This window comes from Triticum dicoccoides, chromosome 7B (assembly GCF_002162155.2).
Source record: "Triticum dicoccoides isolate Atlit2015 ecotype Zavitan chromosome 7B, WEW_v2.0, whole genome shotgun sequence".
In the NCBI taxonomy this organism is placed as follows: Eukaryota; Viridiplantae; Streptophyta; class Magnoliopsida; order Poales; family Poaceae; genus Triticum; species Triticum dicoccoides.
Window position 1 is genome coordinate 763,281,737 of NC_041393.1, and position 12,413 is coordinate 763,294,149.

Consider the following 12,413-nt stretch of genomic DNA (forward strand, 5'->3'; position numbering starts at 1 on the left):
ATATATATATATATATATATATATATATATATATATATATATATATATATATATAAATAGAATTTCTAGTAGAACCAATCATGCATATATATATCATCAATGTCTCACAAACCATCATATTAATTAATTCACACATACACACATGTATAGCTATATACAATTTCTCCTACATATGCATGTTGCCTTCGGAGCCAGTGGCATTATAGCCTAATTGGTGCCTTCGGAGCACGATGACAATTGGAAGTGGTTTTCATTCGGGCGGTAGCGGGTAATAGTATTCTCCCTTCGGATTTATGACCTGGTCGAGCAAAAATCCCGCTATTTCCTCTTGAAGTGCTTCTACGCGCTCCGTTTCTAGGAGCTTCGCCCGCACCTCTCTGAACTGTTAAGAATGTTCCTTTCGGACGCCATCATGCGAATGTTCTCGCAAACGCAGAATGCACACAGATCAGTCCCCTGCGCCTGCTTCAGGGCCTTTACGAGAATGGAATTTGATCAGATAATAATTAATCAAGCATGATAATTAAAGAGATGGCAGCTAGCTAGCTAGCTAGTACTACTTAATTACTTACCTTGGGTCTTCCCATTTAAGCTTTTCTTTCCATTCGCCGTCCGTAACCCTGATGAACCTTGCCCAAGCCCTGCCCACCGAAAAAGAAAATGAATAAAGGGGTTATTAAATGGTTCATATCATGAAATGACGAACTAAATAGGCCGAGATATATAGTTAATAATGATTGAAATTACCTGTTGACTATCCCAAACAAGATGTTATAGTCAGTTTTTTCTTTGAGTAGTGAGTCCAGTATTTCAACTGTTCCGGTGTCAACTTTAATGATACACAAGACCCAGTGAAATTTGCATGCACACACGTTTGCATGTCTTAATTAAGCGGGCATATGTAAGCAAAAATATGTAGCTAGCTAGTAGGCAAAAACAGAGAATTTGTAGTACAAGACAGTGTGACTCACTGGAAGTTGTAAGGAAGTAGTATATCTTCATTGTATTTGAGGCGCTTCAAGAACTCTAGCATGCTGTCCTCTACGGCTTTTTGATGACGTTCATCTATTTTCCATGTGTATTCATTAACGGTGTTTGGGTCAATGAACCCAATGCCATAGCGTCCACCTTTTCTCATTTCATACATCTTCATCCTGCATATAATACCACAGAAAAGAATATAGTGAGAATAATTACAGGTAATGATAAGGATCACTACAGCTAGCTTGAGACTTAAATTACAGAAAGAAATCACTTACAGACAATAGCAACTGACGATAGATTTGTCGAGTGCGTCTTGATTGTATAACTGAAACAGTTCAGAATACTCAACGGACAAAGCTTTCTCATGGTAGTAATGATCCTCCTTGACATTCACCATGAGGGACAATCGATCGGAAATCTTGGTAATGTTCATGTACCATTGATGCAATTCATACATTCTCGTTGGGAGGTTCTTGACCTTGTCTGGCTCGACCAAAGGTTGGCCCCGGACATATTTCCGTTTTATTTCATCCTCTCTAAGCACATGCATGGGCTCGATCTCGAGGAGTTATCCATCAGTGATTTTGAGAACTTCAGCCTGCATTATATGCTCCTCCGTTATTACCACATTGCCCACCTCAGGAACATAAACTGTTTGCCCACAATAATATTGGGCGCGCGTACTGTCACGTGTTGTTGGCACAACAAGCGAGGGGATCGATTGCGCCGCCTGTTCTCCCAGCTGGGGAATGGTTTTCCCGCATTTTTTGACAGCTGCTTCTTGTTTGCTCGATCCCGAGCTCGCCTCCTTACGTACACGTGGTCGATTTAACTTCCTGATGTGGCGCTCATAGTCTGTGTCAACAGACTCGGGAGCTGGTGGTTGAGCCATATGAATGAAGTGGTCAATCATTTCCTCACACACTTTCTCCCTTGGCGGCGGTGGTGGTTTCGGTGCAAAATGGGCTTCCACCTCGGACTTTGATATGGCTGCGATTTCCTCCTCGGGCCTGTCATAAGCCCTCTGCGGAAGAGGCGTGAGGCTTGGACCATATTTATATCGCTTGCCTCCGCCTGTACTTCCTGTACTACCTCGACTCGTACCGCTACGCACCATAGCTGCGGGGTGTCTCTTCTGTGATTGCTGAGGCGGCGGAGACGGCTGACGGGGCTGAGTTGGACAAGGAGGAGTGGCCGCCTGAAGCTGTGCCGGACTTGGAGGAGGAGTGGCCTGAGGTTGTGCCGGACTTGGAGGAGGAGTGGATGTCTGACGCTGTGGCGGACTTGGAGGAGGAGGAGTGGCCTGACACTTTGCCGGACTTGGAGGAGGAGTGGCCTGACACTTTGCCGGACTTGGTGGACTTGCAGGAGCGGGAGACTGCTGACTCGGTGGCGGACTTCGACGAGGAGTCGGCTGACGCGGTGTCGGTGACCTTCGAATGATGATGCAATCCTTTTTCCATAGGATGATACGATGTTTGGCGTCTCCAAGAAAGCGCTCGTCGTCACCTCCAGGATAGTCAAGCTCTAGCTCCGAATATGGGTCCACCACCTCATCAACCAAGACACGAGCATAGCCCATTGGAATCGGGTTGCAATGGAAGGTTACCTCGGGGGGATTTGTCAAAGCAACGACGTCCGCCACCTTCATGGATATGTTCTTCATTTTGACGTGTAGCTCGCAGCTAGTGTTCTCCGTGATGTCATCCACGGGGTATCTACCCAGCATTGCGTCATCCGGGACGGAACCCACGCTGCTTCTCGGCATGGATGGGGCGGTGCTATCCAATGCTGGATCATTCGCTAGCTGCTGCAGCTGCTGAGACCCCCTTTGCTGGGTAAGTGAGTCGATCTGCTCCTGCTGTCGCTGGAATTTGACTACCAATTCCGCTTGACTTTCTTCTAGGCCTTGAAGGCATTCATAGTCCCGCTTCCTCTGCTCCTCCTCCATCTTCCTCTTCTTATCCTCCGCAATCTTCTTTCTCGCACGGGTTCTGTAGTCGGTGTTCCAGTCTGAGAACCCCTCATACCACGGAATAGCGCCCTTGCCTCGTGTTCTTCCCGGGTGTTCAGGATTTCCCAGGGCACGCGTAAGCTTGTCGTTCTCTCTGTTGGGCTGGAACACCCCCGATCGTGCCTCTTCTATTGCAACAAGTATCGCATCATCGGCTCCCTTCAGACTTGCCCTCGTCGAAACATTGCCTGTCTTCGGGTCCAACTCCCCCCCATGCGCATAGAACCAAGTCCTGAACCTGGGGGGCCAGCTCTTAGTAACCGGAGTGGCACCTGCATCCTTCATCTCTTTCTCAGACTTATCCAACTTAGGATTGCCACCGCATAGCCACCTGGCCCCAGCTTATGGAACTTATCCTTTTTTTCGGCATTCTTCTTGTTTATTCTCGACCGTTCCTCAGCTAATTCCGAATCCTTGAATTTCACGAAATCTTCCCAATGAGCACGTTGGTTCTCTAGTGTTCCCTCGAATACTGGAGTCTTCCTTCCTCCCTTGACGTACTTGTCCCATTCACGATTCTTGTGGTTCTTGAATGCAACCGCCATCTTCCTAAGAGCAGCGTCCTTGACTTTCTGCACATCTGCTTCTGTGAAATGATCTGGTAGGGTGAAATGTTCCATGAGAGTATCCCAAAGCAGATCTTTTTGATTCTTGTCGACAAAAGTAACATCTGGACGTGGAGCAGCGTCCTCTTTGTCTTTTTGTCTTTTGTCTTTTGCTGGCTCTCTCCATTCTTGAAGGGAGATCGGGAGTTGGTCCTTCACAAGAACTCCGCACTGACGAACGAACTTGTCCGCAATCTTCTTAGGCGCTAATGGTTCGCCACTAGGTCAGATTGCCTCGATATTGTACTTTACGCCCTCCTTCAACTTTTTGTTCGGGCCTCGTTTCATCCTTTTGCCTGAAGATTTGCTCGATCCGGATGGCTGAAAGAACAAAGATCGATTCGTTAATATATCTTCAAGTCATTTAAAACATGTGATGATCACCAGATACCTGCTTATATAAATATATATACCTCGCCGGTCTTTGTTGTTTCAGGATCAACATGTTCTTCGTCATCGTCATAATCGTAGTTCATGACTTCATCAATTCGGTCGCCGCGATCGAATATCATATCACCCTCTCCGGTGTTGTTTAGAAATTCGGAGCCGTCATAATCTTCTTCATTCTGATCATCATTTGGCCCGCGTATCATATCGAACATGGTCTGTTCTCCCTCCCTGTCGGTATTGTCTGCCATAGCTTTTATTTAACTAATTCAAAAGAAATATAAAACAATTTAGTATTCAAATTACATCGTCTCGAATAATAGATATAATCTCGAATACTTCGTCTAGAATAATAGATATAATCTCGAATACATCGTCTCGCATAATATATAATATTGAATAGTACATCACTGGCTAGCTAATTAAAGATCGAATACTACAGAAGAATCTAGGACACTCGCGGTTCCTGCAGCGCGGGCGGTGGACACCCAAAGAGAAGGAACCCTCACAGGATCATAGCTGAAGTGAGATCCCCGAAGATACTGCCAGGTATTGGAGAACCTGCCGACCTCTAACGCAACCATGTAGCGATGGACGTGCTCGTCCTCCTCCCTCACACGGCGACGTACCACTTCCGGCGGGGCCGGGTCCCTCCGCACCGAAACTGGCCCACGCGAACGCCACCAAACGAGATCAGGGTCGACGACGGGACCGGGGCCGGGTTCCTCATCAAGCGGCGCGCCCCTCCAGGCAGCACCTCCCAGTGCCAGCCCGGCGGAGCCCAGTCCCAGACATGGGTCGGCTGGACGTCGTCGCGGACGGGTCGACAGCGAGGATGCGGGCCGGGCATCGTCGACAACAAATACTAGCTATATGCCCGCAAAAAGTAACAATTTTTTAATGATTGGATTTTGATAACTAAAATTTCTAACATTTCTATATAACACTAATTATGCTAATCTAAATAATCTAAATAACACTAAAATTTCTAACAATTGTAACATTTCTATATAACACTAATTTCTAACTGATTAAACACTAATTATATCCATCTAATTAAAATGCATTCATACATATATAATAGTGAAAAATAATAATCTAAATAATCTAAACTAATTAAACATACAAAATACGTGTGTGTGTGTACTAATTAAACACTAATTATCTAAACTAATTAAACATACAAAATAATAATCTAAATAATCTAAACTAATTAAAGACTAATTATATATCTAAATTAATTAAACATGCTTGTGTGTGTGTGTACGGGCTCGGGGAGGGCTCACAGCGGGCGACGGCGACGGCGAGGCGATGGCGAGGCGACGGCGACGGCGAGGCGACGGCGAGGCGACGGCGGGGACGGCGCGACGGGGACGGGGACGGCGCGACGGGGACGGGCCCGGGGCGGCGACGGAGACGAGGGCGGCGACGGGGACGGGGGCGGCGACGGAGACGATCGAGGGCGACGGCGACGGCGACGGAGACGGAAACAGAGGAACGAACAGAGAGGGAAACTGAAATTTTCATAGCCGTTGTATATGTAGAAGGCACCTTTAGTACCGGTTGGAACCACCAACCGGTACTAAAGGCCTGTTTTGGCCAGGCCAAGCGGCGGGAAGCGACCCCCTTTAGTACCGGGTGGTGGCACAAACCGGTACTAAAGGCCCCCCCTTTAGTACTGGTTTGTGCCACGACCCGGTACTAAAGGGGGTGCGCTGGCGCAGGTGCGGTGCGGCAAATTTAGTCCCACCTCGCTAGCCGAGGGGCGACCGCACTGGTTTATAAACCCCCTGCGGTCACTCTCTCGAGCTCCTCTCCAAAGCAGGCTTACTGGGACTACGTGTTCTTTGCAGCCCTGTGGGCCCACTTGGCCTTTGCGGGCCTGCATCCTGGCCCAACTACAGGTTGGATTTCTAGTCGTATGCAGGCCGCTCTGGCCTAGTAGGCGGACTTATTTTTATTTTATTTTTTGCTTTATTTATTTTTGTGTTGTTTTTTTGTGTATTTACAGTTTCTTTATGAACATTTTTGTTTTAGGTACAAAAAATTACAAACTTTCTGTTAGGGCTTTAATTTTTATTTTTTTGCTTTATTTATTTTTGTGTTTTTTTTGTGTATTTAGAGTTTCTTTGTGAATATTTTTGTTTTAGGTACAAAAAATTACAAACTTTCTGTTAGTGCCCGTAGTTTTCAAATTTGAATAGTTTAAATTTTGAATTATTTGAAATTAGTGTGAATCACTAGTTTGTGAATAACTTAACTTTAAAAATCAGTAAAGGCATGAAAGAATTTGTTTGCACATAAAATTTCTTCGCGTTTCAAATGCCAAAACACATAACTACCCTAACTATTACAGAGATTCCCCTCTCGGTGCGAAACACAGAAGAAAGTGATGATTGCTAGTGAAGCCGATCACATCTTAGATCTTTGGGTGTGAAACTTTTTCTTCGCTTGTGTCCCTTTGCGCCGTAACCATGGAAAATTTTCATCATTTAACGGGATGCTCGGGTCAATATTCACTGTGAATGGAGCAATTTCATCGAACTTTTCATAATCTTCTGACTTGTCTGTCTTGTCATCCACTCCCACGATGTTTCTCTTCCCAGAAAGAACTATGTGCCGCTTTGGCTCATCGTACGATGCATTCGCTTCCTTATGGTAGAGGGACCACATGACCCGTAGTGGTAGTTGTGTATCAGGACGACCTTTAAAGGTAGTTGTGGGTTCAGACTACCCATACTGATAGTTCTGGGTTCGAACAAACCATAGTGCTAGTAGTGGCATCACACGACCAATAATGATAATTACGGGATTGGACGACCCATAGTGCTAGTTGTGGGATCAGAAGAATCATAGTACTAGTTGTGGGACTAGACAACCCATCATGGTGCTTGTTGACCCAGATGACCGACAGTGCTAAGTTCTGGGTTCAGATGACCCATAGTGCTAGTTGGGGGATCGGACGACTCAGTGTTAGTTGTTAGTCCAGATGACCCATAGTGCTAGTTGTGGGACTGAACAACCCATCGTTGTGCGTGTGGACCCGAATGACCGATAGTGCTAGTTCTGGATTTGGATGACCCATAGTGCTAGTTGAGGGATCAGACGACCCATAGTGCTAGTTGTGGGTTTGGACGGCCATAGCATTATTAGTGTGATCGCCCCCAAATACCGGTCTTACTCGTCTGGGCCCACTCTTAGTCGTACAGATCCATAAATACCAATCTTAGTCGCCCGGACCCATAGGTACCAGTCTCGCTCGGGCTCACTAAAATCGATCTTACTCGTCCGGACTTAAGTATCGGTCTTACTCGTTCAGGCTCACTACTATCGATCCTAGTCGTTCAGACCCACAAGTATAGGTCCTAGTCGTCTGGACCCACAAATACCATTTTACGCATTCGGGCTCGCTTTTATCGATCTCAGTCGTCCGGACCCACTACTATCGATCTTAATCGTCCGGACCCAGAAGTAGCGATCTTAGTCATTCTCATCCACAAGCATTGATCTTAGTTGTCTGGACCCACAAAGTATCGGTCTTAATCATTCGGGCTCGCTACTATCGATCTTAGTTGTTCAGACCCACAAGTATCGGTCATACTCGTTTGGGCTCACTAATATCGCTCTTAGTCGTTGAAACCACAAGTACCAATCTTTGTTATCCGTGCCCACAAGTACCATTCTTACTCATACGGGTCCACAAGTACCTATCTTAGTCTTCCAGACTCGCTACTACCGATCTTACTTGTACTGACCCACAAGTACCGATCTCAGTCGTCCGGACCCACAAGCAACGATATTGCTCGTTCCGACCCTCACTGATACTTTCTAATTTTCTGAAAATATTTCACGTGTTTACGCCAAAAATACCTTTCCCCTTCACTAAAAATATAATCCCGCCACTTTTCCAAATTTGCGGCCCTTGGCAGCCTATGACCCCCACCAATCAATCATGAAAAAAAAAATCCAGCCCCCACGATCTTATCCCGCACGTAACAATCGCTCCACCCCCGTATTCTCCTGCTCCTATCCCCTCCACAATTCTCGCCACCACCAGATCGGAGCTCCTCCGATCCACCCGGCCCAGCCAGGTTGAACGCCGCTCCGTTCTCATCTGCGGCATCCCGGTTGCCGCCTCACCCACGACCCTCTCCTCCGCGGCCCAGTCCGCTCGAACGCCGCCACCCTCCTCACTGGCGGGATCGGAGCCGCCAGCCTCACCCGTGGGATCGGAGCCGCCGGCCACCGCCCACCTCGCCTGAAGGATCGGATACCACTACTCTTCTACACCGACCCATCACCGGCCACCGGTGGTGCATCACCTGCTTCGCCTTACTGTGCCGTTTCAGAGAAGCTGTGGGTGGAAATTCCCGAACCGCTGCGCCGACGGTGGTGTGATGCCTGCGATGGGTCCGCTGGCAATTCGATATGCGAGGATGTCGCTGCCAACTCGGGAGGTGTGTTCACAGGATGATTCATATCATGCTTGAAAATGCGCAATCCTGCCTGCTAAATCTGGATAACCATGAGCTAATTATTACAAATGAATGCTAATTTTGACCCTACTGGCCTCACGATTGATTCCAAATTTATTTGTGAGGTTGTATGCCAAGGATATTAGATCATAGACATTTGCTATTTCTATGATTTGTATCCTGCCTCCCCACTGTATCATGTATCATGTAGGTAACTTGTTCTATATCTACCGATGGATGCTGTTTGAGTTGTTCCAACTTCCAAGTGCTAGTGTAGTGCCAAAAAATATATCTTGAACTGCATGGTGAACACTCGTGAGTATCCTCGGATCTTGACGTACCTATGAAGTCCATCACCTTCTGATGTTCCTATTGACTTATTCATGTTTCTTCAGCCTACACTGGTCACTCCTTGATCCAGAATCGCGACGATGAGAATCCAACCAGAACCAGGCCACATACAAGGTGTGTTTTGTAAAATAGAATTATCTAGCATCGGTGTTCATTGTCTACCATTCCGTGGCAGAACGGTGACGAGCGCTTATTCACAAATTTTCTGTGTGGGTCTCTTTGGCAGCACATGTAAGATCGAAGGTGGTGGTGAAGGGGTCAGCATCTGAAATCTTCAGAAGGATAGAATGTTGCTCATCTGGCTTTGCTTGAAGTCCTGTCACTTGCTATTGAAGCACGGGCACAGTCGGAATACATAGGAGGGGCGTGAAAGACGAAGAAGAGGGCGACGTCTCCCAACAAATCCTGGATGTAGGGAGAAGAGGCAATTGTTAGTTGCAAGGGTGGAGGGGCGACTGCTGGCTGCGGCGACAGAGGAGGAGCATGCCGATTGAAAGATTGAGGGCTATCAATCATCACTCATCAGGAAATAGCTTGTACTGCAGTTTGGCATGTGTTTCGAAGAGGGTAAATAAACAAACAAACGAACAAGCAGCTAGGAGTAGCCTGTATTTCTCTGTGACTCTGTCCTCTGTATGTCCCAAAGCAGAGGAAGGGGGGAAATGGAACTGATCTGATAGGAGTAGCCTGACACCGGTGTGGAAGTCTATTGAAAACCTTGGAACCAGATAATGATCCCTTCCTATTCCTTGATGAACGATGGTTGTTCGGCTCTGACATACTCACCCTGTAAACTAATATAATATCTTTTAGATCACTAAATCCGAGCTAGCAGATGCATTTTTCTTAAATGCATGAATACCAGAGAAGTTATTATTCATTCCAAAGAATCTGACGCAAAATGGCGGGGTTGGGGTGGCCCAAACGAGCTTGCCAAAGATCGACACCGGCGGCGAGGGCAACAAGTGTGGAGGTGGAAGCGCCGGCGTGCACAGGATAGAGCTCATCAGGACCGTCACATCCGTGAAGTACCATCCGGGTACGGGCGTCCTTCACAGAAAAACCAACACCGTCAAATTGAACAGCAAGTGGTTTCTCATGAGTAAGACGTGACTAAGTCACGTGAAACAAGGACATTAGACATAGTTATAGGTGTGGACTAGAAGGAAAACTAGTGCTACCGACATGGGTGATAGGTAAAGAAGAACCGTTGCCAACGGTGATACGAGTGAGAGTGTTAACGGGACTGGAGGAGGTTAGGTTATCGGGATGAGCTGTCATGTGCACATTAGCACTAGTTTAACAGGAGTGTAACGAGGATTTAGAGATTTTGTAGACTGACGTGTTGGCCGTCGAAATTCAGAAAGAGGGAAATGATTGGTCAGTTTGAGAAATGAAGTAGTACAATTTCTTGTTACCTCTGTAATAACAGCAACACACCCAGAAGAATCATCGTCAACTAAATAAGTAAACTTCCGGCTGACCATCTTAAACAACTCAACGCCCCAGCACTTAGGCACTGGACCGTTCACAGTTGCCTCTGTTAACTGAACTAAAATTGCAACCTGGGATCACATAGACTGTACTATTAAAAATGACATATGCAAGTAATTATGTATGATTAATTATTAGGGCCAGTTGAATTGGCAGGATCATACACAAATCAGAATTATCATCCTACTTTGTTTTATATTTAACATCATAAAAGATTCTACATACTAAGATGCTGCCTAGTACATAGTCAGCATGCTGAATGAATGGTTAGAGTCATAAGACTCGGGGTCTGTTTGGTTCATACAGTACATTAAACCAAGCCCGCCATGGCAGCAGCACCGATGCAAGAACAACAGCGATGCGAGCGCAACACACGACGAGCTCACAACAAAGGAGAGCACGAAACTTCTTGGGGAACAACATTCAGTGAAGCTTGGGCGAGGGCGCTCGGTGGCCAGCTGGTGCACGTGAGGGGCTTTAGTCGCGGTTGGCCAGGCCAACCGCGACTAAAGGTGCCCAAAGGCCTTTAGTCGCGGTTGGCCTGGCCAACCGCGACTAAAGCTCCTCCCCTATATATACCAGTTCAGCGCACTCACTTAGCCATTTGGTGCCACTTCTCTTCACAAGGGGGTGTAGGTTTGCTTTTGGTTCCTCTTATGCACACAAGGTGTTTGATGAAATGCCCAACAGCGTGAAACAAACATGATATGAAGTGTTGGAGCCACACTTGAGGTTCCTCCTCGATCGCGGTTAGCAACTTGAACCTTTCATGCATGTGTGTCATTGATAAAATATGCATGTGTGTTGTTCATTGTTTAATTTCTATTGTTTATAGCTAGTTAGTTTAACAAATGCATGATGGTTAATTATATATTTTATATTATAATAATGCAGATGAATCGGCAATGGATGTACGGTAACCGACTCTCCCGCGAGTTCACTACGGGTTTGAAAGATTTCCTCGTAGTGGCTAATGCGAACAAGCAGAAGGGTTTTGTTATCTGTCCATGTGTTAACTGTAAGAATCAGAAGGGTTACTCTTCCTCAAGAGAAGTTCACCTGCACCTGCTTCGGCACGGTTTCATGCCAAGCTATAATTGTTGGACGAAGCATGGAGAAAGAGGGGTTATAATGGAAGAAGATGAAGAAGGGGATGATTTCATCGATGAAAGCTATCTTGCTCATTTCGGTGATACTTTCATGGAGGATGCTGAAGGTGAAGGGGAAGGTGAAGGGGAAGGTGAAGGGGAAGGTGAAGGTGAAGGTGAAGAAGAGGCACGTGATGAGACCGTTGATGATCTTGGTCGGACCATTGCTGATGCACGGAGACGCTGCGAATCTGAAAAGGAGAGGGAGAATTTGGATCGCATGTTAGAGGATCACAGAAAGTCGTTGTACCCCGGATGCGATGATGGTCTGAAAAAGCTGGGCTGCACACTGGATTTGCTGAAATGGAAGGCATAGGCAGGTGTAGCTGACTCGGCATTTGAAAACTTGCTGAAAATGTTGAAGAATATGTTTCCAAAGAATAACGAGTTGCCCGCCAGTACGTACGAAGCAAAGAAGGTTGTCTGCCCTCTAGGTTTAGAGGTTCTGAAGATACATGCATGCATCAACGACTGCATCCTCTACCGCGGTGAATACGAGAATTTGAATGAATGCCCGGTATGCACTGCATTGCGTTATAAGATCAGAGGCGATGACCCTGGTGACGATGTTGAGGGCGAGAAACCCAGGAAGAGGGTTCCCGCCAAGGTGATGTGGTATGCTCCTATAATACCACGGTTGAAACGTCTGTTCAGGAACAAAGAGCATGCCAAGTTGTTGCGATGGCACAAAGAGGACCGTAAGTCGGACAGGGAGTTGAGACACACCGCAGATGGAACGCAATGGAGAAAGATCGACAGAGATTTCAAAGATTTTGCAGCTGACGCAAGGAACATAAGATTTGGTCTAAGTACAGATGGCATGAATCCTTTTGGCGAGCAGAGCTCCAGCCATAGCACCTGGCCCGTGACTCTATGCATCTACAACCTTCCTCCTTGGTTGTGCATGAAGCGGAAGTTCATTATGATGCCAGTGCTCATCCAAGGTCCGAAGCAA